The sequence below is a fragment of the Mesoplodon mirus genome (assembly GCF_964341445.2).
Source record: "Mesoplodon mirus genome assembly, chromosome: 14".
Classification (NCBI taxonomy): domain Eukaryota; kingdom Metazoa; phylum Chordata; class Mammalia; order Artiodactyla; family Ziphiidae; genus Mesoplodon; species Mesoplodon mirus.
In genome coordinates, this window is record NC_138990.1 from 56,404,829 (window position 1) to 56,432,825 (window position 27,997).

Sequence of the window (27,997 nt, forward strand, 5' to 3'; positions counted from 1 at the left end):
TCATGTCCTTAATCATGTGTTTTCCTTTAGGGACAGCCCCTTCTCACCCTCTCCAGTCTAACTTTTCTTCCCCCATCAGAATTCCTGCTGTCAGAAAAAATTTGGAAACTTAGCCACCAGGGGTAAATGAATGATAAAACATGATTATCTCCTCCTAAGAACATTTATACTTTTTTTTTTTTTTTAAGGATGAAGGCTTGAAAGGTTTGGCATAAAGGAATAAAATGAATCTTAGTCATCAGGCAGTTTAAGGGAGGGTGGGGTAAGAGAACATAGCTTGCCAGCAATTCTGATATTGAAACAGCACGTAAAACATTGATCAGCTTCAGCTAGTTTTGCCTCCTTAAACAGAGCGTTGATTAATCAAATTGAAACAGCACCAGCTTAAACTGGTTTTGCCTCTGTAACTAGGTTGATTAATCAAACCTTGAGTTACTTTACAGAGGCAGCACTGTGCATGTGTAAGACGCGAACCCACCTCTCCAGGATGACCCCAGAACCAAGGATCTTCAGTCCACAGAACTCGAAGAATAGAAGTGTTGCCACCGGAGCCCTTTACGAAGCAAGAAGTCCTTCAATAAGGAAAATCTGGCCTCCTGCACCGTAAGTAGCTTATATGGACTAATTCAAGACTAGCCAATCAGCTTCCAAGTTTGAAATTCCCCTAACTCCTTAAATTTTGCCCTGAAGCCTGGATGGAGAGACAGATTGAGAACTTTGTCTCCAGTTTCCTTGCGGTCGATCTCACAACAAAGCTCTTCTTTTTCTCAAAAGCTAATGCCGTAGTATTGGCTTCTGCGCCTGGGGCAGCCAGCCCTTGCTCGGTAGCAATATTGCATCATGTAGGACACCTGACTCACCAACGTGAGCCTGGTCCTACGTCTCCATGCTGGGCTGCTGCCTGGTCAGATGACGATCTCCGCTCTGTGAACACCGGTGGTCTCATGGGAAGATGGAATAGACGAGCATAGGGAGGTCAGGGACCTGTGTTACTTGAGGTCTAAGTGAAATAGAAAGTGGCTGGTTGGCTCAAAGTAAAGCCCAGTAGGATTCGAATAGCCACCCTGGGTTTGGCTGATGATCTGTTTTCATTCCCTTCTCAAAGATGGCAACGCCCACAGTGCAGTCTCCACTCCACCCTTCCCGCTGCCAAAACAGGAGTCAGCGATCATTTGGAGAGGAGTTTTCCTCAGAAAAAACAGCCGTGTCTTTTGATGCAGGGCATACACATTTCTTGAAAGGTTTTCTGTCGAAACAGACAAGGTCCCAGCCTGCCTTCCTTTCAGAGAGATGAAAATATCACAGCCTGCGGTGGTTGAGGGCGCCGTGGAAACTAAACTCCTTAGCCTTGAGGTGTAGGGATGGGCGTGTGTGTTTTATTTATTATTTACTGAGAAGGCTGCCCAAACACTGCATTTTAGGAACTGGTAAGAAATACCGATGAAAATATGAGCACCCGGGGCATGAAAGAGCCTTTGAAACTAGGACAGACTTTCATTAGAGCCCTACCTGGAGTCTGTGGGCGAGGCAGTTTGTATGCACTACCCTCTCATCCTCACAAATCAAGCTTTTAAACTTGGTTTAGGCTCCGGGAAGCAGTGAAATTGGGAATTTCAAATGAGCCTCTCATTTCAGATGTGTCCATAATAGAAACCACTGGGCAGTGGGGCATAATTAACAATCTCTCCTTCACTGAGACCGCAGAATGGCATTCATTTCACCAACTGGGCTTGACAAGAATTGGCTAGAATGTCTGAGTAGCTTTCCAGCTGCTGCTCGTGTAGCTCTGGCTTCCAGCAGTATTTGCATTCCAAATAAAACGAGGCCTGAAATAGATGTGCAATACATGTTTAAAGCTATTTTTAATCAATGATCACTTGGTTCGCTGTGAAAGATTATCAGCAGGTCACAATCCATTTCGGATTTTGCTGTGTCCTGCAGAACTGATCTAAACACGCAGCGACTTCAGCTTCCTTGTGCTTCGTCAGCTCTGTGGATGAAGGGGAGGAGGGGCTTGAGTGGACGGGGGCGGCACAGACATGTTTACAGTTACAAGTACCAGAGCTGGAGGGCCGTTTACTTGAACTGTTTAAGTTTGTCCTGGTCCCACAGAGAAACTTTGGGGGGCAATCATAAGCCCGGAGGCTTCTGTCCTCTGAACCTCCTTCCTGAAACTCACCATGTTACTGTCCAGGAAGCCAGTCAATTTCAATTCAAGGGAGAACTCAAAAAGAAATGTTTCTCATTTCTAAGCCCCTTCTAGCTGTGGGGATGCTGTGAGCCCTGCATATTTCTTTATAGATAGTATCTTCCTGGAAGATTGAGCTTTCGGTAGGGACTGCTGCCAATATTATCCACTAGTTATTGTTGTTGTTGTTTTAAATAATAGCACCTTACATTTATTTAGCACGATTACTGTTTGCAAGCAAGTCTATAATCTCATTTGCAAAAAACATTTGCATAGTATGAATATTTAAATAGTTATAATTGCATATTAATTTTGTTTAACAGAATATGCTCCTATTACTTTCCCCACCCCTGTTTCTCTCTTTTCTTTTTCTATAATGTGTTTTCCTTTTTGATCCAGCTCTTCTGACTTTTTTTTTTTTTTGACTTTTTTTTTTTTACACATCCATTGGCAACTATATTTCAATTGATCCCCAGGACTATTAGTCTTAGTGGTTTATCTTACAACTTAAAAAAAACCCCTCTGTCTTTTACCCATAATATTCATTTTGCCCTCATTTTCCATCCTCCCCAAATGCTAGTTTATAGTTTCCAAAAACATTTTGCTGTGATTTACTTAAGAGTTTAGGTGTGGCTTTGTCTTTTTTCAAATTATAATAGTTGATACCAACTCATGCACATATGAACTCTGCACAAGGTTTCTAACCTCTCTGTGCCTCAGTTTCCTCATTAGTTAATTTGAGTTCATTAGCTATTGTGAGGGGTAAGTGAGTTATAACACGTAAAGTGCTCAGAGTGCATCTGGCACGTGGTCAGCATTCACTGAATGTTTGCTGTTACTATGTTGTTTGTCTTTCTCCACAAGAATGTGTGCTTTGTGAGGGCAAGCTCTGTGCTGAGCGGCTTCCATTTGGCCCTCCAGGTCCATGCTCTGCCTTCTCCACCCTGTGCATTGACCCAGCAGACAGGTGTTGTATGGACCACATCAACAGTCCTTACCTGTGGCTCCAGGTTGGGTTTTGCTCCTTGTGGAGCGCTGCCAGGAGACTGGAGGGAGCCGGGAGAGTGAGTTTGGGGAATTTGTTCCTCTAGATCCCTCCCTGGGGGAGTCACATCAGGATGGCTGTGTCCTTGACTGAAAGTCACAGGTCCTGTCGGATGGCCTCTCCGCAAGCTTTCTATCCAGGCGCCACTGACTACGTCCTCCCTTTGCCTGCTCAAGCCCGGTGCTGGCCACTGTGACCATCCTTTGTTATTCCCCTACACTCTGCTGACACCTTAAATTACCCCTGTTTAAAGTCCCCTCAAATTATTCAATGTGAACATGGCTTTCTTTGTCTTCCATGACTTTGATATTTTTGAAGAGTCTGATCAGATATTTTGTAGAATGTTGCTCAATTTGGTTTTGCCTGGTGTTTTTTCACGGTGAGCTTGCAATTTTGCGTTTTGGGAAGGATACTTTAGGGGTCATGTACCCTTCTCAGTGCATCGTATTGGTGGATACATGATTCAATATGTTTTATTACTAGTGATGTTAACCTTGATCACTTGGGTAAGGTGATGTCTGCTTTACTTTATTATACCGTTACTCTTTTCCTATTGTAATTAATAAGTAATTTTTGGACTATATATATATATATATTTTTTTTTTTTTTTGCGGTACGTGGGCCTCTCACTGTTGTGGCCTCTCCCGTTGCGGAGCATAGGCTCCGGACGCGCAGGCTCAGCGGCCATGGCTCATGGGTCCAGCCACTCTGCGGCATGTGGGATCTTCCTGGACCGGGGCACGAACCTGTGTCCCCTGCATCGGCAAGCAGACTCTCAACCACTGTGCCACCAGGGAAGCCCAAGGACAATATTTTGAGACTATGCAAATAGCCTGTTTCTCTTCAAGCTTTCACTCATTAGTTTGAGCATTCATCAGTAGATCTTGCCTGCAACAGTTAACACGGTAGTGTTCTAATGCCTATTTTCTATTCCCCTCATTCCTTCCATATTTCTTTTTTTTAAATTATTTTATTTATTTGTTTGTTTGTTTATTTATTTTTAGCTGCGTTGGGTCTTCATTGCTGTGCACGGGCTTTCTCTAGCTGCGGCGAGCAGGGGCTAGTCTTTGTTGCGGTGCGCGGGCTTCTCATTGTGGTGGCTTCTCTTGTTGCGGAGCACGGGCTTTAGGTGCGCCGGTTTCAGTAGATGTGGCTCGTGGGCTCTAGAGCGCAGGCTCAGTAGTTGTGGCACACAGACTGAGTTGTTCCGCGGCATGTGGGATCTTACCAGACCAGGGCTCGAACCCCTATCCCCTGCATTGGCAGGCAGATTCTTAACCACTGTGCCACCAGGGAAGTCCCCCATATTTCTTAATTGGAATTCATCTTCCATAAGGAAGAGTTGTATCTTTTTTATTTATTTCAGTATGGACTTGTGGATATTTATTTTATTATTAGGATTATATACAGCCGCATGCTGTCATTATTTATTTTGTTATGAAGTTGATCCAGCTTTGGCTACTGGGAGCTCTTTTAGATTGGATCCTATGTCCTTTTCACATACACACATTTCTGAGCACTTCCTTATTTCTGGCACCAAAAGATGCTTCTATTTGTATTTTTCTTTTTTTAAATGAGTAGACTTTATTTTTTAGAGCAGTTTTAGGTTTACAAAGAAAGTGAGCAAAAAGTACAGGGAGTTTCCATATACACCCCTCGGTTTCCCCTACTATTAATATCTTGCATTGATATGGTGTATTTATTACAATTGATGAACCAGTGTTGATATATTACTATTAACCAAAGTCCATAGTTTAAATTAGGGTTCACTCTTTGCGCTATCTAGTTCTGTGGGTTTTGACAAATGCATAATGTCATGTGTCCACAATAACAGTAGCATATAGAAGAGTTCCACTAGCCTAAAAATTCCCTGTGTTCCATCTATTCTTCCCTCCTTCCCCCCAACCCAAACTGCTGGAAACCACTGATCTTCTCACCATCTCTGTAGATTTGCCTTTTCCAGAATGTCATATAGTTGGAATCATACACTATGATGTGTCTTCTTTCACTTAGCAATAGGCATGTAAGTTTCTTCTATGTCTTTTCATGGCTTCATAGCTCATTTCTTATTATTACTGTATAATATTTCATTGTATGGATGTACCACCATTTATCCACTCACTGACTGAAGGACATCTTGGGTGCTTCCGAGTTTTGGCAATTATGAATAAAGCTTCTGTAAACATTTATGTGCAGGTTTTTGTAGGACATACGTTTTCAACTCATTGGCGTAAATACCTAGGAGTGTGATTGTTGCATCATATGGTGAGACTATGTTTAACTTTGTAAGAAACTGCCAAATTGTCTCCCAAAGTGGCTGTACCATTTTGCATTCTCATCAGCAATGAATTCTTGTTGTCTTACATCCTTCAGCATTTGGTGTTGTCAGTATTTTGGATGTTATCCATGCTAGTAGTTATGTACCAACTGTGTTGTTTAACTGGTTAAATCCAATAAAAGGTGCTGTCTGAAATGTTAGATGAAGGATGTGACTTGAGAATCAGATTTCTTGGAATTGGGAAAGGAGCCAAAGCAGAAGCTAAGTTGAAAACAAAAAAGAGGGACGAAGTCTCAGCCCAGTATGGCAACATCTACCTGAAAGCACAAATAAAACTTAATTCCCAAGTCTAGAGTCAAACTGAGGAAAGGAAGTACATTGGTACTTTTTAGTATGTGGACATCTCCTGTCTTAGTGTCTTAATTTTGGTTAGCTGGAATTTCTTCTTCAAGTACATTTATCAGAAAAGATAAATGGGTAATGTATTTTCTGACCCCATGAATCTTGGGAATGTTGGGAATGCCTTCAGGCATAGAAGACAAGTAAGTTGGAGTAGTGGAACATCTGTTGTGCTTTTCTGCTCAGCTTTTCCTGTTTGTCTTTTGTTGTTGTCGTTTTTGTTTTGTTTTGTTTTCAATTGAGGAACGTTTACTCCCTCAACCCATGTATTTTTGGTATAATTATCACTTCAGAGTCGGTATGTACCTAGACCTGGTTACCTGTGATAACCTGTCCTTAATGACTTATACAAGGGGTGGGGATATAATCCAAATAGGGCCAGTCAGGGCCTTTGAATTAAATTACATGCATGGCTTGTGAGCTGTATGGATGTAGAGCTGGGCTGCGAGGGGCCATCTTCTCTGCCATGTGAACAGAGTTCATCTGTGGCAAGAGAGAATGAGGCCAACATAAGCAAAATGAAACACACAGATCTTAGAGATGGAGAGAGAGAGAACGTGAGTCCTGAGATGGAGAGAGAGAGAACGCGAGTGCTGGAGGGAAGAGAATGAGACAATGAGAGTGGGGCTAGCTGAATTGTTTGAGATCTTTGATCAGCTGTGCTGGAAGTCTTACTCTTGGACTTTCCAGTCAGACAAGCCAATAAATTTCCTTTGTTTTTCTTAAGATAGTTTGAGTTGGTTTTCTGTCCTTTACAACTAAAAAAAAGTAAGTATAGAATTGCTATTAGGAAAAGGCCATTGCTAGGAATAAACTCTACAGTAAAGATTTGGTTGAGTCTAAGTGTATCACAGGATGGAGAGGACCCCCATACCAAGGGCAAGAAAATCGTCCATCTTTGTTATGCTGTTCCAAAACATATGGTTAAAGGGTGACCTCTTCTTTCTTTGGACTCAGACCATGTGCCTGCTGAGACTGGAGCTTTAGAGGAATTGTCAAGATTTCAGGATGTTGCCTGCTTCTTGCATGTCTTTCAAGAAAAGAAAAAGCTTCAGTATAAATTGGTCCCTGTGAAAGCAGGAAGGAAATAGTATATAACTTCGTTAAGAGGTGCCTTTCCTCCATTTGGATGTGGGCAGTTATCTAAGACTGCTGGGGATCAGATAATCATGCACCTCATGGAACTACAAAAGCCATAATCCCTGACCCAAGCTGAAGTTAGTGTTGGCAGAGGTTGGGAGGTGTGAGATGGAGAGGGGTTGTGATTGGGACTCAGGAGGAATTTGAGAGATCCGGAAACCTGATCCTTTAAGCCCCTCCCCAAACTATCCTGCTGAGCACTGGCTGGTGGGGAAGGTAACAATTCATTTCCTAGTAAACAGCCAACCAACCGGTTCAGGCTGGGCACAGCACTGATCAGTTCTGCCTCAATACCTCAGCCTGAGTCATTTAGGACTCTGCTGCTAAGAAACAGGTATGCACAAGAGTCTGGTCTATAATCAAGGACAAGACAAGATTTCGGATTTTCACCTACAGAAGTAGACCCAATCAGTAGATGACTAGGGGTTTAAAAGTATTGAACTTCCCGAGAAATATCAACCGGAAAGCACTTGGGATTGTTGGATTTCTAAGGCAATCCCCAGGTCCTTGTAATAACACCAAATGCAAGAGAGATGTTAAGGGGCAGGACCTCCAGAAGGATTTTTTCCTACATTCATTTTAGGCACAGCCTTGAAGAATAATGAATGTGGGCGATCTGTGCACAGGGAGAAGCCTGGGGTTGTCAGACTGGTTTCACTGTCAAGATGTAAATTCTTGCTGTGTTATTCTGTAGGGTCTGGTACATACTGTGGCATACATCATGGAACCCTTTCTGAATGGAGTTTTTGTTTTTTAATTTTTTTGGCCGCACCGCGAGGCATGTGGAATCTTAGTTCCCGGACCAGGGATTGAACTGCGCCCCCTGCAGTGGAAGCATGGAGTCTTAACCACTGGACCACCAGGAAAGTCCCCTGAATGGAGTTTTATTGGAAGATATGCTATTTTTCCTCCTCTACTGTGTAAGGGAGCTGTAAGGGATCATTACATTGATCATTTAAACTGCAGGTTATTTTTTTTTATTATAACTATTATTATTGTACCTTTATAGTGAAAAATTTCAAACAACCACTATAAATATCAATAGAATAATGAACCCTGATGTATCCAACCTCAACAATTGTGAACTTATAGTCAATCTGGTTTCATGCATATCTCCACTCACTAGATTATTTTGAAGCAAACCCTACACATCGTATCATTACATCTGTTAATAAGTCGTAAGTATTATTTTTAAAAACCCGTAATACAATAACACCCAAAAAATTAACAATGATGCATTATTATTATTAAATATCCAGTCAGTGTTCAAACTTCCAGTTGTTTCTTTTTTTTTTTTTTTTGCTGTACACAGGCCTCTCACTGTTGTGGTCTCTCCCGTTGCGGAGCACAGGCTCTGGACGCGCAGGCTCAGCAGCCATGGCTCACGGGCCCAGCCGCTCCACGGCATGTGGGATCTTCCCGGACCGGGGCACGAACCCGTATCCCCTGCATTGGCAGGCGGACTCTCAACCACTGCGCCACCAGGGAAGCCCCCAGTTGTTTCTTGAATGTAATTTTTAAAATATATATTGCAGGTTATTGAATCAGGAGAAACCATATATGGATATCAGAGATGTGTACATCACCCAGAGATCCTGGGCATGAAGATGGGGTAGTAACTGGTTGTGATTCTGTGTTGTCTCTCTTTGGAGTAAGTGTGACTTTAGTTATACATTAGTTGGACAAACATTAGGTGGAGGGACTTTTGAAATTGTTTGAGTTTGTGTTAAGTAGGCATGGGGGAAATGTAGTTGATATTTGCTCTTATTGTCTACCCACTCTTTATTTCTATGAAGGAACTGTCTCCCTCCCATCTCATTAGGTTCTTGTGAGACTGTTAATCACAGTGTATGCGCTGGCTGCAGGACCAGTGTGTGACTCAGGCCTGACCAATAATGGACCAACTTCTCATCCATGGTGATTAGACATGGTCTGAATACGAGCAACCAAAGTATTTTCATGAGATTGAAAATCTCACAGATGCAGGGAGTCTGTCATCCATTTGAATCATGAGCTAAAACAATGTGGGTATGGAATTGTTTCCTTGGCCACACCTCCTGGGATAGGGAAAGAATGTACATAACAGTGGGAGAGAATGAGGCCAATATAGAGAGAAAAGCAGAGAAAGGATGAAGCAAGAGTTGGCGGGGTTGATGGCAGGGAGGAAGAGAGAGAGGGGCAATGACAATATTTGAGCCCTTGAGTTTAGCTGTACCTAAAGTTACCTTGGAAGTTTTGTGAAACAATATATTCATTTATTTCCCCTTAAGCTAGTTAGAACTGGGTTTCCTCTCGGTTGCAACTAAAAGAGTCATAAAAGAGTCATAAAAACTGGGTATAAAAATCTTGAATTACAACTTTTGCCCCTCAAAATTCTATACACTCTGCTTAATTTCCTTCTAACATTTAATAATACAAAAGAGTGGAATTCCTCGTGGTCCAGTGGTTAGGATTCTGAGCTTCCAATGCCGGGGCGGGGGTTCCATCCCTGGTTGGGGAACTAAGATCCTGCAAGCCATGTGGCACAGCCAAAATAATAATAATAATAATAATAATACGAAGGAGAAGTTTGTGATCAGCCTGACTTCCCTCCCTTTATTATGCAATTCATTATTCCTGTCTGGATGCTTGGAGAGTTTTTTCTTTATATATATTTTCCCTCTGAAACATTATGGGCTCCTTACACCTGCATAATTGAGGCTTTTTCCAATTTGTGATTTTTTTTCAACTGTGTCTTTGATTATAATTTCTATTCCACTTGCTTTGGTTTCTTTTGCCTCTAATTCATAGGTTGGATGTTTATAAGATGGGGATGGTGGGAAATAACAATATTCTGACAGCCTCCAAAAGCAGCAGCTAGTCAGTAAAGGTCAGCTATCCAGTTTCTGGGTTGGGACAGGTCTTGCATTCTTATTCCAGGGAGCCAGACCATTTGGGAGAATTGAATGGACTTTGTACCTTTTTTTCAGATGGGTAGTCTTTCTATTAAGGCAGCATAACACAAGGATTTACCAACTGCACTCTTCAGCACAGTTCCATCATGGTTAATGAAAATGTTAGTTTTTAATTCCCTCCCTCCCTTCTGATTCATGGTTATTTTAAGGGAAATTTTAAAGAGACTGTGTCAGATGCCATTTAAAGTTGAAAGTCTTTTCTGTTGACTTAAGAGCCAGTTTCTATCATGTACTTTGTGTTTTCAGCATTTACTTAATTAATTCAATTCTCAAACCAGCATTATTGAGCAACTTTTATATGGCAGACTCTGTGGTTGGCTAGGCTATAAAATTGAATAAGATGCTATTCTAATTCTTAAGGACCTAGCAATCTAGTGGGTAGATAGATGTACAAAACAACCAACTACAAAGGACTGTTAAGCCTATGATATACACAGTGCTCTGGGAGCAAATTGGGAGGTGACAGACATTTGTATCCAGCTTTGTAGAATCAGTAGGAGCTTACCAAATAAATGGAGAAGAAGCATTGCTGTATTATTCTGCTATCATTGACCTGTATCCTTTGAATGGGATGTGATGGGGGCTCTGCCTGTATATGGATATTTCTTTTCAAAATTTCACTCCACTGCCTTTAAATTTCACCAGTGTTTTCTTACAACTGACCGATCTGCACGCCACACACAGTATATGGGATGAGACGGGCAGCTTTGCCTCTCTCCTTGTCAGTTTAATTTCGCATTTTCTCTACCCACTGGGTATGGAGGTGCTGGGTTCTTACACATTTTAATTGCTTATCTATTGCAAAATATATTTATGTAATTTTGAAGGGAAGCAGTGATTTATATTAGCAGAGAATGGGAGAGTTTAAAGGGATAATCTCATCTCACCTCCTCATTTCCAGTTCCATTTTCTAGTTGTTAAGGTCATACAGCTAAGTAGGATCAGAGCAGGAATTATAATCACGATGATGAAGATTGCACAGCACTGGCAATTTTCACAAACATTGTTGCATTTAATGTTCACAAAGATCCTCTGAGCCTTGTATTATTATTATACCCCATTTACCAGGGAGGAAATTAAACTTAGCAATACCAAGGTATTTGTTTTAAAATGTTGTATTAAATCTCTGGACTTCCAGTCTAGTACTTTCTTTGTTACTCAGTGAAACCTCATTGGTTTTTGTTTGTTTAATTGAATTCTAATTAAAAATACTTTTCAAACTAGGATCTAGGATTATCTTTTCTTTTTGTGTTTTTTTTTCTTTTAGGATTATCTTTAAAAAATAATAAAATGCATAAATGGTATCTAGCCCAATATCTGATTTCCTATATTTCTTATAGTCCATATCACAGGTAATATTTCCCATACTCTTTGATATTATACTGCTTTGTATTATTGTCTAGTTTGTGTTTATATGATTTGTGTTGTCTGAGCAAAAAGCCTTTTCCCTGTTCAAAATCTAGTAATTTTCTATTACACCCCCTCTTTGTGACTTCTCTTAAGTTCACCAACTGTCAGCTCTTTCCCGCCTCTCCATGGCAGATTGCCAGATTGTATAAATCATGCCTTTGGCTGTTCTTGTCAACAACTGAAGCAGAATTTTTGCAAAAATCTTGTAAACAGTGTGTTGCAATGTTAGTGGCCCCTGCTACTAATGCCTCCCTTTTCTTTCTTTTAATATGATACTCAGTCCCCTTGTTTTATGAAGTGGACCATTTCATCTTTCTTCCATGTGCAGCTAGCTAGGCTTTTCTCATGGATTTAGTAGAAGCTGATCTTGAAATTTTCACAAAGGTGCTTCTTCTCTTGCTCCTTTAGTTTCCATTAGGATCCCTAATGGGAGTGATGTTGAACACCCATCATCTCAGAGAGTCCTATTTTCGAATCCTGACCCTGCCACTTTCTGGTTGAGTCATCTGGGACAAACTTTTCCAACCTCGTCTGTAAAACGGGATCACATTGCACATACCTAATGGCAGAATTGAGAAGATGGAATTACCATTGTTTTTTTCGGCCACACCACATGGCATGTGGGATCTTAGTTCCCTGACCAGGGATCGAACCCACGCCCCCTGCATTGGAAGCGCAGAGTCTTAACCACCGGACTGCCAGGGAAGTCCCAAGAAGATGGAATTAGATGAGAATAGTTCCAGATACATAATGTTTACTAAAAAGAATGTTGATTGCCACTTTTATTATTCTTGTAAATAATTCTTTCTTTGGTTGAAGTTTCCCTTTGTTGTCAAGCTAACCATTCAGTCATATATCACAAACTTACCACTGCCTTCTCTCGTTTGAAACATTGTAAGTCAGTTGTTTTGTTTTTGCCTAAACTCTATTTCTTGAGCATCTTGACCCAACTCTCTTTTTAATTATTTTGCTTCATTCTTTTCCTATGAGTTTTAGGGCCTACTACTCTCTGGCATCTTTAGATTGGAGCAAATGGTCCCTTCGAGTCATTCCTCTGACATTTTTAGCCACTTTATATTCTCTCAGTAGTTTGCTAACTCCACATATAACGTGATAAACCCGTTCCCGAGAAGTCAGTTTTAAGATAGTGGAAAAATAGGTATCTATCACTTTACAGTGATATGCTGTGGTAGTTCTATTGGCTCATTTCCTCTTTCCCCCCCAAGCTTTTAGAAAGTGCATTCACATACATATTCAATTCTGTATTATTCATATTAATTTCATAGGCTGTGATTGATTATTTCCAATCCTGTCCCTTTTAGTTGAAGGGCAGTCAAGATCCTCTTCCAGTTCTTCTAGAATTGGAAGATATTTTTATATTCAGGAAGCTCACCATTTAACAGATATAACAACAACCATAAATGCTAGGATACAGGGACACAGAGGGATAAAAAACATGGTCCATCCTTCAAGGAACCCATAATAAGTAAGTTGTCCCTTCCTTATTTCTTTAAAAGACATTCATATCGTTTTATTCAGGAAACTCACCATTTAACAGATATAACAACAACCATAAATGTTAGGATACAGGGACACAGAGGGATAAAAAACATGGTCCATCCTTCAAGGAACCCATAATAAGTAAGTTGTCCCTTCCTTATTTCTTTAAAAGACATTCACATCGTTTTATTTTCATAATCGTTAAACTTGGCTTCTTACATAAATGAGTATCTAGTCCTACATCCTTGGAATAATTCTTACCATCAGGACTATCCTAAAGCTTATATTAAGGTGAAAAAAATATTAGATGGCTCCCAAAAGAAGTGGTTTGTGGTTTGGGTATAATTTGCTTAGTATTTGCATATGCCTATTTTGAAAAGACCTAGTGTTTCAAGTCAAAACACTAAGGCTATAAATGAGAGCAGATTTCTTGCTTCATGTTTGGCTGCCATAATTGATACCAATTCCAGAAACGTATAGCCAGAAGTGAGTCAACAGTTAAATGGAACAGAGAAGAGGAAAAAAAAAAAAGTCTCAAGAAATCTTCTAAGACAGTAATAGCCCCCATCTGGAATTTTCCTCTCCTCTGTAAGAGCTTTTGCAGTTGGAGTGCAGTGTGGCTGGATGGAGCTCTGGTTTGCATGCTGCCGGCTGAGGCTTACTCCAAGTCCACCCCATACTCAGCTATTTCCTTTACTGGCCTTTGAGTTAGAGCATGGAAGACCCCCTGTCAAAATAGAAATGTTTAGACACAGAATTTTATTGCTGAAAGGGATCTTACAGATCATTATACCACAGAGATTCCCAAGCCTTTTCAAGTGTGAGAACCCCTTTTCAATCTCAACGTTTTTTGGATTCCCATTTAGTAGGACTTAAACTTGTAGTATGCATGGATTGAGCAGGTATATAATGACAATATGCCACTATGAGTTCAATAATCATTTGCATGAATTTTAACTTCATTAATCAGAACAGCAATTACATATATTTGAAACAAATAGCTATACCTGTATGAGTGAGACATATCATTTATTTCATCTATAGCCTACTAGGTGTACACATGCATTTGGAGATCCCATGAATTTGGAGGGCCCCGGGGACCTGCACCTTGGAAACCATTGATCTAATCCAGTCTCCTATTTTAACAGATGAAGATAAATGTGGTTTATGGATATTAAGTGACTTTCTAAGGATACAGCTAGTTAGTGGCAGAGTCCAGTTCATTGACACCTTTTCCACTGTGCCTCAGCTGTCTTAAACTTATCTGAAATTATTATTCATCCAGATCAGCAGAGAGAGGTACTGTAAATGAACTAGCTCAGAGGAAACTATGATTGTGTACCACACACAGGAAAATAGGCTCCTGTATATAACAATAACAAAACAGATTAATTAGATTAATTAATTAGTTTGTATATAGAATTAATTAGATTGTATATAGAATTCTTGCATAACTTGTCTCACTTGACAATTACATATTTCTTGAGGATTGCAAGGAAGTAGAGACCTGTGTTAGGTACTTTATAAACTGTGGAGTAAATATGAAAAATGTTGACTTTCTGGCCACAAATAATAACCCCTCTCAAAAAAAATGCAGAGGAAGAATTAAAAACCTTAAATATTATGGGTTTTTGGCAATGAACGGGCACAAAAGTCAGCAAGAATGGACATCCTCAACTTCTGCCAAGTCAGGAGGAGCAGTTCTGGCTGCTGAGTTGAGAAGAGAAATGAGAAAAATCACCAGCCAAATAATACATTATAATATTGGCAGACACAGGAGGGGGAGTGTGTCAAAGATATTAAAAAGCCATTCAGTGTTAGAATGATGCGATTCAGCTGGGGAAAGAAGAAAAGAACAATTGATATTTCCTGGATATTTATTAATGTTTAGATACAAGAGGTTTATTGAGAGTAGCCAAGTCTTCAGCCCATTTTCTCTGAGTGCTTGATGTGACGTGAAAGATGCTGGACAGAGTGCTGTTCAGATCCGTGCTTTCCCTGGGTGACCCATTTCTGCCAGTACTGCACTGGGTTAGAAAACTTCAGGGGGTTCCTAGACTAGCTTTAGGTCTCTTTTGATCTGGATGACCCTTGGGAGTCTGAGTTGATTTTGATTCCTGTGAAAATTTGGGTCATTTGGGGGTAGATCTTGCCTGGTCCAATCATATCTTTTGTGTGGATATGGTAATAATGAGAGTCCATTCAGTTAGATCCAATAGTGTCTCAAGAAGGTCAAGGCTACTTATCTAGTTATGCTGTGTATCTATTTTCCATAGATAGAGGATCTATTTCATGAGCAAAGTTTGCCATCTTCATTCCAACCAAATGATTTGAAATTATGAGCTTCAAAAGGAATCTTAAGGGAAGATAGGGCTGAACGTGAGCAAATCCATTCTCACCACCGGAAGCTGTAACTCCACCTGCATTGTCTTTGGGGGACAGCCCATCTGACTGAGTCTTAGAGAAACAGAGTAGATATAACTGGTATTGACAGAAAAGTTGTACAAACAGATCGTGATTAATTCTGTAGTCCTTATATAACAAAACTGAATATAACAATATAACAAAACTGAATACAACAAGCTGAATATAACAAAACTGGGGTCCAGGGACTGTTGCTCTGCCTCCATGTTCTCTACCCGCTCGTTGCCGAGACTCTAGGTGTCAGAGGGAGGGAATGGCGTTTGCCATAGAGCAGAACCCTTCCTCTTCTGAGTAACTCGCCTGTTAGAGCTGCAGTGCTGGCAGCGGTCCTGAGAAGGGCTCTGCAACGTGGGCTGGTTAGCAGGAGCATTTTCACTGCAGGCAGGTTCGGTTGCCTTGGTGAAGTCCCCACGCATCTGAAGAGTGGCTCATCTGTTTCCGGCTGGGGATCGCTTGTGCTCACCCAGGCACCCATGAGAAACCTGGGAGACTGGTGAGCAGGTGCTGGCTGAACCGGGAACCTTTAAGAATCAGCCAACAAAACAGATAATTTTACTCAGTACAATTCCAGGAGGACTCAGTTTTGGAGGAAATGCTGTCAGAGAAGCGTTTTCAGTGTCAGGGGCCTAGGGCAGGAATGGTGAGTGGAGAAGGAGGAGGGAAGAGGAAGAACAGAACGAAGCAGTGAGGGGGTGAGTTGGGGGGTGAACGGGCTGAGAGATTCTTAGCAGTCGGGTGGAGAGAGTTGTCTAAGAAAGATTTTAAGGATGTAGCCTTTATGATATGCTTGTAAAACCTCTCACCCTGCTGCTTCGTGAAAATCACAGTAAACATCTACATTATGCTGTTTCCAGTGTAGGCGTCAGGACCCACCTTTGGCTGTTGAGCCGTCGAAGTGTGGCTGGTCCGAACTGAGATGCGCAGCGAGTGTAACATACGCACTGGATCTTGATGACTTAGCGTAGATAAAAGAATGTAAAATATCTATTGCATTGATAATTTTTTACATTGAATACTTGTTGAAACGATAATATTTTTAATATATTGGGTTAAAGTATATCATTAACGTTAATTTTACCTGTTTCTTTTTACTTTAAAAATATGTGTCTATTAGAACGTTTAAAACATAATGTGACGGATGTTATATTTCTACTGGATAGCACTAATCTACATGATTCTTCAAAGCTACTGGAGTTAGATTTGTGTTTATTTTGGGTTGGTATTGGTGGTGCTGCAGGGTTGTACAAGCAGACACTCACACCCATGTCTGTTGACGGCCAAAATGGAAGGGAGGGTCAGACTTGATAAATCTCAGGCTCCAGAAGGAGCATTGGTCAGCAGGCTTTGGTAAGAACGTCTGTGTGTGCCGAGACCTGCAGACATTTGGAAAGATTCAGAGTCAGAGAAATAGCTGGGAGAAATGGGACCTGACTTAAATATATCGAAAGGAGACCAAGTTTTCCTACAAGAACAGAACTGGTATTCACAGAGAAACCTCAGAGGGCAAAGATGGGGAACAGCGGGGATGGGAGAGAAGGTGCAGCCTTCTCTGCGAGTGTGTCATGCCTCAGTAAGACGGGAATAAAGACACAGACCTACTAGAGAATGGACTTGAGGACACGGGGAGGGGGAAGGGTAAGCTGGGACGAAGTGAGAGAGTGGCATGGACATATATACACTACCAAATGTAAAACAGATAGCTAGTGGGAAGCAGCCACGTAGCACAGGGAGATCAGCTCGGTGCTTTGTGACCACCTAGAGGGGTGGGATAGGGAGGGTGGGAGGGAGATGCAAGAGGGAGGAGATATGGGGATATATGTATATGTATAGCTGATTCACTTTGTTATACAGCAGAAACTAACACACCATTGTAAAGCAATTATACTCCAATAAATATGTTTTTAAAAAAAACAAACAAGAATGCCTGATGCCTGAGAGGGAGGAGAAAGAGGAAAAGAAGAAAGGATGGAGGGGGAGGGAGGAGAAGGAAGGAAATAGAACTGAATTGAGAAAAATAGCCACGCAAGGCTAGACATGGTTCATGTGGTCCCTAATAGATCTTGTGAGTTTGAAACAGCTTGAGAAATGACCACGGAGCAGAAATCCTCTGTAAAACCCCCACAAGTAAAGAAAAAACAGGTTTCCTGAATGTTCAGTAGCAGCAGTCGTGAATCTATTTATTTGAGAAACGGCTTTGAAGCTGCACCAATTCTTTGTTAAGACAAGACTGGGCAGAAAGGAGTATTTGCATAAGTGATGAGGTGAAAGGGCTCCTGGCATCCTCAAGGTTGAACGCTTCCCAGGGATATGTCCTTTAGCGCCCTCCATAGGAGGGCAGGGAGTCCCTGGCTGCCTCCCTGGCACAGTGTTATTCTGTAGCGGTGTGTATATATATATCGCTCAACTATTTGGAGCGCAACTGGACCCTTCAAGTAACCAGAATAGCATCCTTCATTTCACTTTACGGCCAGCGAAGACACTCATTCCAAAGAGTTAGTAGAAACACGTAAAACCCTTCAGTGGAGTACAGCCTATGCTCTGGGTCTGAACAAGTTCAGTCCAATTTCTTATCCCATAACTCCTGTGTCTGTGGAGCCAGGCAGTTAAAATGAATGACCCGAGGCGCTGCAAGGGTCTGAAGTGCCTCACAAATCATCAAAGAAAGACTAAATTATGTCCTGAACTTACCAAAACCAAAAAGTGAACTAATAATATATTTTAGAAACAGTTGCTCCAAGAGCTGAAACTGAAAACATGGTGATGTTTAACTCCAATTTAATGAGAACATCTAAGTAATTAAAAGGCCCCACTCTTAAAGCTTTCTGGTTGATTGAAGGTGCTTTGCATATTGGAAACAGGTATGAAAAGCTTTTATGTGTTAGGGGTTCTCTGAGGCAGAATTGTTAACACTACCCACCTGCATCGGTTTACCTAGAACTAGTTAGAAATGCAAATTCTCAGGGCCAACCCCAAAATCTGCATGTTATCAACATCTTTGGGGGATTCTAGGTGCGCTGAAGTTTGAGAAGCACAGGCCTAGGGGACTAGTGTGTCTCTTGGAAATAAAGGAACACCCTTTCCTTGAACAGGGCCTCTGGGGACCACAGCTAATCCTTATTTTATGTTCTAGGCACTGGGCTAAGAACTTTACACAACTTACCTCTTTTTAATCCTTCAGCAGTTCTAAGGAGGCAGTATTAGAATTAATGCCACTTTACAGATAAGGAAACTGAGATATAAAATCATTAAGCAATTTGCCCAAACCCACATGCCCTAAGTAGGAGAGCCAGGATTCACATCTAGGCTGCCACTCTTTGGCAGGATGTGATTCAGTCTTTTTCACTTGGGTTTTGAGCCATCTACAAGATGGGCAGATAGGGAGTTCTGTGGGTCCTACCCCCATGGGTTTGCTTTGTCCTTTCCAAAAAGCCTGGGATTTCCTGCTTAGAAGTCCCACAGAATCTAGATGGTGGAGTGACTTCCCCAAATCACATAGCTAATGGCATAATCCTGGCTGGAGTGCAGGCTTTCTGACCTTTCATCTCATATGTTACAATACAAAAAAATACCAAAAAGCAAAACTGAGACCATAAAATTGATCTGAAATACCATCTTTTAGGAATAATGTCTGTTAAATTTGGAGGTTTACTCTTATATGACTCAAGATAGCTCAAGGAAAGGGGACTTATTTAAAAGTGGGGGGGAGGGAGTCAGTGACACCCCTCCTTTCACCCATCGCAGTCTCTTGAAGCACACGTTCTGTTTCTCTGTTCTCTTCCTCTCCCTTCTGCAGGCAAGGCTGTCTCCACTACTCCTCTGCTTGTGGGTGAATGAAAATGGCCACCCCAGCCCTGATTGGACAACATCCTTCATTTCACACATCAGCAATCATGTGAGCATGGTTTTGTGTCTCTTATTTCTAATTCTCCAGTCAGAGAATTCTAGGCTGTTCACTGATCTCTCATATTAATCAGCCAAAGTCAAGTTGTTATTAAAACAAAGGCAAGAAGGCTAGCCCTTTCAGTAGGGGCATGGGGGTAATTCCAAACAATGGATTATAGAGTAGGCAACCCTGCCCAAATGTTCTACTACATTTTTTAAAAAATAAAAATGAGATCATATCTCTTGTAGCTTTTTTTTTTTTTTTTACTATTTTGCAAAAATACTTTCCTGCCTATAAATAATATTGTACCTCCTCAGTTTTTGTGATGCTGATACAATCAGCATATCCATTGGATGGCTCTGCCTAGGTTTGCTCAACCAGTTTCTGTTGGGGGGTTTTCTTTCCTCCAGGTATTTGCCAATATAATCAATGTTGTAATGAACAACTTTGTCATAAATCTTTGTGCCCAGTCTTAGTTCTTTTTTTAGGATAAATTCTTAAAAGGCAAAACTGCTATGTTAAGAAGTGTGGCCATTTTTAAGGCTTTAGAAATACATACCCCAATTACCTTCTGGAAAAGCTGTCCCAGTTGAGACTCCTACCGGCAAGGGAGTAAACCTTCCCACAGCCTCACCAGCACTGGGGATCATTCTTTTTTACCTTTGCCAATTTTATAGGTAAAAATTGAGCTCATTGTTCTTTTAATTTGTGTTCTGGCTGAGGTGGAGCAATTTTTTCACATGTTCACTGGCCTTTTGTATTTCTGGTTTTGCAACATATGTCTTTTGAAAACCTCAACTGTGCTTTACACAGGAAAAAGATTTTGGCAGTTGTCATTAAATGTCTGCTTGTTCCTTATTCTAGTAGCATCCTTTAGTTGATTACCCCAACCTGAAGGTAAACCAGCATCGCATTATTAGGATAATAGTATTTGAGTCTTCAAACAACATGTAAAGCTAAGCCTTTAGTTTGTTATACTGTCCTTTATGAAGATGTTCTAGGAGAGGCGAATCAGTCTTCCAAGCTATGTGATGAAATGTCTGAGACCAGAATACCTAGTTGGCTGAAATGGTGGGATAGGGGTGAAGTGAGAATATGAAAGATGTCAAAGCAGGTGGAGTTCTTAAGGGAAGAGAGTTTTCATACTATCCTGATCTCTAAGGAGGGGGAGAGGAATCTGTATGGGAAGTTGACTTTCTTTTTAATCCTTGCTTTACATCCAGCATTGAAAGGATGGACCCCTATCTCCTGTTCAAGTTGAAGTGTGGGTAGTTTTGAGTCTCCTCACAGTTACTTCCTGGGACTTTGAAAATGATTCAGGATAGAAGACTCCCAAGAGATCAGATTGAGGTGACAGTAGGCTCATTGAGAATCACAGGTCAAGACATTCTGAGGAATGCAGGATGGTGGAGCTTGGCTACACGGGTCAGAGATGTCCTACTGTGTAGGCAGTCGCCTCTGGTTTGATTCCACAGGTTTCCCAAGCTTCCCTCATGATAATGATCACCTGATGTATTCACTAAAAACAAACATTCCAGGCCCACTGATTCAGACTCTTCAGGCAAGGGCCTGATGATTCTACCATCAGAGAAATTTGGAAAACACAGATTCAGAGGTTCTGCGGGAAGGCCTTTTATAGCAGATAGCTTTTAGGATGTCCAGTCAGCCTATACGATAGCCACCAATACAATACAATACAATTCCCTACCCCTAGGTCGGACCTTAGTATTCATGGTTAGGCTTTGTCATACCCATGTCCCTGGCTGCAAAGGAAACCAGGCTGTGCCAGTCAGATTTTCTCTCTGTAAATTAAAAATGGTACTTAGAGGTAGCCAGTCTGTCTCTAGAATTGCAATATGGAATCTCAAGAGCATGGGGCAGCTATATTCTGCCATGTGGATGAAGAAGCTGTTAAAATGGTATACAGGAAGACAGAAGAATGAAACACAGATTTCCTCTTGGTTTGCAGTAGTTTGACTTGCTTTCAATAACTTGTGTCTCTACTAAAACACTCTAATATAAAAAAACTCATCTGCATGTAACTAAAACCTTTACCTTAAACATCAAGTGAAGTTAATGGGTCTTCTATTTTATTTATTTTATTTTCTAAATTAATTAATTAATTAATTTTTAAAATTTTGCATTTTATTTTATTTATTTGTTTATACAGCAGGTTCTTATTAGTCATCAATTTTATACACATCAGTGTATACATGTCAATCCCAATCGCCCAATTCATCAAACCCCCACCCCCACCCCACTGCCGCTTCCCCCCTTGGTGTCCATACGTTTGTTCTCTACATCTGTGTCTCTATTTCTGCCTTGCAAACCGGTTCATCTGTACCATTTTTCTAGGTTCCACATATATGCGTTAATATACGATATTTGTTTTTCTCTCTCTGACTTACTTCACTCTGTATGACAGTCTCTAGATCCATCCACGTCTCTACACATGACCCAATTTCGTGCCTTTTTATGGCTGAGTAATATTCCATTGTATATAAGTACCACATCTTCTTTATCCATTCGTCTGTCGATGGGTGTTTGGGTTGCTTCCATGACCTGGCTATTGCAAATAGTGCTGCAGTGAACACTGGGGTGCATGTGTCTTTTTGAATTACAGTTTTCTCTGGGTATATTCCCAGTAGTGGGATTGCTGGATCATATGGTAATTCTATTTTTAGTTTTTTAAGGAACCTCCACACTGTTCTCTGTAGTGGCTGTATCAATTTACGTTCCCACCAACAGTGCAAGAGGGTTCCCTTTTCTCCACACCCTGTCCAGCATTTGTTGTTTGTAGATTTTCTGATGATGCCCATTCTAACTGGTGTGAGGTGATACCTCATTGTAGTTTTGATTTGCATTTCTCTAATAATTAGTGATGTTGAGCATCTTTTCATGTGCTTCTTAGCCATCTGTATGTCTTCTTTGGAGAAATATCTATTTAGGTCTTCTGCCCATTTTTGGATTGGGTTGTTTGTTTTCTAAATATTGACCTGCATGAGCTGTTTATATATTTTGGAGATTAATCCTTTGTCCGTGGATTCGTTTGCAAATATTTTCTCCCATTCTGAGGGTTGTCTTTTCGTCTTGTTTATGGTTTCCTTTGCTGTGCAAAAGCTTTTAAGTTTCATTAGGTCCCATTTGTTTATTTTTGTTTTTATTTCCATTACTCTAAGAGGTGGATCAAAAAAGATCTTGCTGTGATTTATGTCAAAGAGTGTTCTTCCTATGTTTTCCTCTAAGAGTTTTATAGTGTCCGGTCTTACATTTAGGCCTCTAATCCATTTTGAGTTTATTTTTGTGTATGGTGTTAGAGAGTGTTCTAATTTCATTCTTTTACATGTAGCTGTCCGGTTTTCCCAGCGCCACTTATTGAAGAGACTATCTTTTCTCCATTGTATATCCTTGCCTCCTTTGTCATAGATTAGTTGACAGTGGGTGCGTGGGTTTACCTCTGGGCTTTCTATCTTGTTCCATTGATCTATGTTTCTGTTTTTGTTCCAGTACCATATTGTCTTGATTACTGTAGCTTTGTAGTGTAGTCTGAAGTCAGGGAGTCTGATTCCTCCAGCTCCGTTTTTTTCCCTCAAGACTGCTTTGGCTATTCGGGGTCTTTTGTGTCTCTATACAGATTTTAAGATTTTTTGTTCTAGTTCTGTAAAAAATGCCATTGATAGTTTGATAGGGATTGCATTGAATCTGTAGATTGCTTTGGGTAGTATAGTCATTTTCACAATATTGATTCTTCCAATCCAAGAATATGGTATATCTCTCCATCTGCTGGTGTCATCTTTAATTTCTTTCCTCAGTGTCTTATAGTTTTCTGCATACAGGTCTTTTGTCTCCCTAGGTAGGTTTATTCCTAGGTATTTTATTCTTTTTGTTGCAGTGGTAAATGGGAGTGTTTCCTTAATTTCTCTTTCAGATTTTTCATCATTAGTCTATAGGAATGCAAGAGATTTCTGTGCATTCATTTTGTATCCAGCAACTTTACCAAATTCATTGATTAACTCTAGTAGTTTTCTGGTGGCATCTTTAGGATTCTCTATGTATCCTAAATATATGTATGTATGTATTCTCTATGTATCTATGTCATCTGCAAACAGTGACAGTTTTACTTGTTCTTTTCCAATTTGTATTCCTTTGATTTCTTTTTCTTTGATTGCCATGGCTAGACTTCTAAAACTATGTTGAATAATAGTGGTGAGAGTGGACATCCTTGTCTTGTTCCTGATCTTAGAGGAAATGCTTTCAGTTTTTCACCATTGAGAATGATGTTTGCTGTGGGTTTGTCATATATGGCCTTTATTATGTTGAGGTAGGTTCCCTCTATGCCCACTTTCTGGAGAGTTTTTATCATAAATGGGTGTTGAATTTTGTCAGAAGCTTTTTCTGCATCTATTACGATGATCATATGGTTTTTATTCTTCAATTTGTTAATAATGGTGTATCACATTGATTGATTTGCATATGTTGAAGAATCCTTGCATCCCTGGGATAAATCCCACTTGATCACGGCGTATGATCCTTTTAATGTGTCGTTGGATTCTGTTTGCTAGTATCTTGTTGAGGATTTTTGCATCTATATTCATCAGTGATATTGGTCTGTAATTTTCTCTTTTTGTAGTATCTTTGTCTGGTTTAGGTATCAGGGTGATGGTGGCCTCATAGAATGAGTTTGGGAGTGTTCCTTCCTCTGCAATTTTTTGGAAGAGTTTGAGAAGGATGGGTGTTAGCTCTTCTGTAAATATTTGATAGAATCCACCTGTGAAGCCATCTGGTCCTGGACTTTTGTTTGTTGGAAGATTTCTAATCACAGTTTCAATATCATGACTTGTGATTGGTCTGTTCATATTTTCTATTTCTTCCTGGTTCAGTCTTGGAAGGTTATACCTTTCTAAGAATTTGTCCATTTCTTCCAGGTTGTCCATTTTATTGGCATAGAGTTGCTTGTAGTAGTCTCTTAGGATGCTTTTTATTTCTGTGGTGTCTGTTGTAACTTCTCCTTTTTCATTTTTAATTTTATTGATTTGAGTCCTCTCCCTCTTTTTCTTGATGAGTCTGGCTAATGGTTTATCAATTTTGTTTATCTTCTCAAAGAACTAGTTTTTAGTTTTATTGATCTTTGCTATTGTTTTCTTTATTTCCATTTCATTTATTTCCGCTCTGATCTTTATGATTTCTTTCCTTCTGCTAATTTTGGGGGTTTTTTGTTCTTCTTTCTCTAGATCCTTTAGGTGTAAGGTTAGATTGTTTATTTGAGATTTTTCTTGTTTCTTGATGTAGGCTTGTATAGCTATAAACTTCCCTCTTAGAACTGCTTTTCCTGCATCCCATAGGTTTTGGATTGTCGTGTTTTCATTTGTCTCTAGGTATTTTTTGATTTCCTCTTTGATTTCTTCAGTGATCTCTTGGTTATTTAGTAACGTATTGTTTAGCCTCCATGTGTTTGTGTTATTTACGTTTTTTCCCCTCTAATTCATTTCTAATCTCATAGCGTGTGGTCAGAAAAGATGCTTGATATGATTTCAATTTTCTTAAATTTACTGAGGCTTGATTTGTGACCCAAGATATGATCTATCCTGGAGAATGTTCCATGCGCACTTGAGAAGAAAGTGTAAACTGCTGTTTTGGGATGGAATGTCCTATAAATACCAATTAAATCTGTCTGGTCTATTGTGTCATTTAAAGCTTCTGTTTCCTTATTTATTTTCATTTTGGATGATCTGTCCATTGGTGTAAGTGAGGTGTTAAAGTCCCCCACTATTATTGTGTTACTGTCGATTTCCTCTTTTATAGCTGTTAGCAGTTGCTTTATGTTGAGGTGCTCCTATGTTGGGCGCATATATATTTATAATTGTTATATCTTCTTCTTGGATTGATCCCTTGATCATTATGGAGTGTCCTTCCTTGTCTCTTGTAACATTCTTTATTTTAAAGTCTATTTTATCTGATATGAGTATTGCTACTCCAGTTTTCTTTTGATTTCCATTTGCATGTAATATCTTTTTCCATCCTGTCACTTTCAGTCTGTATGTGTCCCTAGGTCTGAAGTGGGTCTCTTGTAGACAGCATATATATGGGTCTTGTTTTTGTATCCATTCATCAAGCCTGTGTCTTTTGTTTGGAGCATTTAATCCATTCAAGTTTAAGGTGATTATCGATATGTATGTTCCTATGACCATTTTCTTAATTGTTTTGGGTTTGTTTTTGTAGGTCCTTTTCTTCTCTTGTGTTTCCCACTTAGAGAAGTTCCTTTAGCATTTGTTTAGAGCTGGTTTGGTGGTGCTGAATTCTCTTAGCTTTTGCTTGTCTGTAAAGCTTTTGATTTCTCCATCTAATCTGAATGAGATCCTTGCTGGGTAGAGTAATCTTGGTTGTAGGTTCTTCCCTTTCATCACTTTAAGTATATCATGCTACTCCCTTCTGGCTTGTAGAGTTTCTACTGAGAAATTAGCTGTTAACCTTATGGGAGTTCCCTTGTATGTTATTTGTCATTTTTCCCTTGCTGCTTTCAATAATTTTTCTTTGTCTTTAATTTTTGCCAATTTGATTACTATGCACCTCAGCGTGTTTCTCCTTGGGTTTATCCTGAATGGGACTCTCTGTGCTTCCTGGACTTGGGTGGCTATTTCCTTTCCCATGTTAGGGAAGTTTTCGACTATAATCTCTTCAAATATTTTCTCAGGTCCTTTCTCTCTCTCCTCTCCTTCTGGGACCCCTATAATGCGAATGTTGTTGCGTTTAACGTTGTCCCAGAGGTCTCTTAGGCTGTCTTCATTTCTTTTCATTCTTTTTTCTTTATTCTCTTCCACAGCAGTGAATTCCACCATTCTGTCTTCCAGGTCACTTATCTGTTCTTCTGCCTCAGTTATTCTGCTATTGATTCCTTCTAGTGTAGTTTTCATTTCAGTTATTGTGTTGTACATCTCTGTTTGCTTGTTCTTTAATTCTTCTAGGTCTTTGTTAAACATTTCTTGAATCTTCTCGATCTTTGCCTCCATTCTTTTTCTGAGGTCCTGGATCATCTTCACTATCATTATTCTGTATTCTTTTTCTGGAAGGTTGCCTATCTCCACTTCATTTAATTGTTTTTCTTGGGTTTTATCTTGTTCCTTCATCTGGTACATAGCCCTTTACCTTTTCATCTTGTCTGTCTTTCTGTGAATATGGTTTTTGTCCCACAGGCTGCAGGATTGTAGTTCTTCTTGCTTCTGCTATCTTCCCTCTGGTGGATGAGGCTGTCTAAGAGGCTTGTGCAAGTTTCCTGATGGGACGGACTCTGGGTCTTCTATTTTAAAAATGAAAATTATTCTGGAAAGATGAGGGCTATCAAAAATACATAATTTAATGTAAGTTACTTTAACCAGATTACTGCAAACTCTGGGAACAGGAGTGTTATTTGTAGGGAAGAGGGTGGGGAGTGGGCCATGAAGGTGATGTGAGGAGAGGCAAAATAGGTGAAGAGTCACAGCAACGGTTTTAGAGATGAACAAGGGAGCATGGAGCCAGGATATGGTCATTTCTATGTGGTGTTTACACATTTTCTCCTTGTGCTGGAGAGTGTGCACGTATTTCCAATCTAGGCCGATCTAACCACCAGTGTGAATGTCAGGTGGCATTTAGGATCTGTCAGTTTCAGTTTTTGCTGTTGTAAATAATACCTGGTTAGGATTCTCGAACTGAAGATTAAAAACATGAGTGGGTGGGCTTCCCTGGTGGCGCAGTGGTTGAGAGTCCGCCTGCCGATGCAGGGGACACGGGTTCGGCCCCGGTCTGGGAGGATCCCACATGCTGCAGAGCGGCTTGGCCCGTGAGCCATGGCCGCTGAGCCTGCGCGTCCGGAGCCTGTGCTCCGCAAAGGGAGAGGCCACAGCGGTGAGAGGCCCGCGTACCGCAAAAAAAAAAAAACAAAAAAAAAAAACAAAAAAAAAAACATGAGTGGGTTATTTGAAGACAACACAGTGTGCTTAGCAGAATTGATCTAGTGTTCATTCAACTAGTCAACTCATTACACAAGTAGTTATGTTTAGCTCTTGCTCATCACACAAGGGCAAGACAAATTTTTCCTCCCAACTCTCAGGGCTGGGTGCATATCTCTTCCGGGTGTCTTGATCCATTTTCCCCTTTTGTTCATGATTAAAGGGCTATGGACTCTTTCAGGAAGTTGTCTCAGAATTCCATTAGCATCACAGTTTCTAGACTTTCCTACCATGTCAGTAACTTGTTAAAAGCTCACCTTCTGGTTCCTGAGATTTCTCTTTTGCTTTCTGCACATTTGGTCCTCATCCATTCTACTATCTCCTGTTTTTCCCACTATTTTCCTATTTTTATTGCATGTGTGTAGCTGGAAGGGGAGCTCCATATCTCCCAGGAAGGCTTGCTGTTGAAGAGGGAAATATCTGACTTCCCAGGAGCTTAAGGTTCTTCATATTCTTTTAAAACCAGCCCCAACATGGGACTTCCCGTGTGGTCCAGTGGTTAAGACTATGCGCTTCCACTGCGGGGGCTGGGGGGGTGGGGTGTGGGTTCAATCCCTGGTCAGGGAATTAAGATCCTGCATGCCGACGGTGCGGCTGAAAAGAAAAGGAAAAAAACAAAAAACAAAAAAACGCAACCCATGGAAGGAGGTAAAGCCACTGAGCTTTGAAGACATTGGCAAACCTTTCAGGATCTGAGGCACTGCTGCCTTTAACCCTTTATTGCCACATCAATGATTCATTTTGTTATTTTAAGAACCTCCCTTCCTTTGCTAGGGAGGTAATTTTGAATT

General features: G+C 40.5%; 1 long non-coding RNA gene across 1 annotated transcript; it reads left to right on the plus strand.

Moving 5' to 3' along the window:
- The first annotated feature begins 457 nt into the window (after positions 1–457).
- On the plus strand, positions 458–20,548 carry LOC309815294. Its single transcript, XR_014295839.1, has 3 exons — positions 458–603; positions 19,132–19,230; positions 20,445–20,548. It is a non-coding gene; the product is annotated as an uncharacterized lncRNA (long non-coding RNA).
- The last annotated feature ends 7,449 nt before the right edge of the window (positions 20,549–27,997 follow it).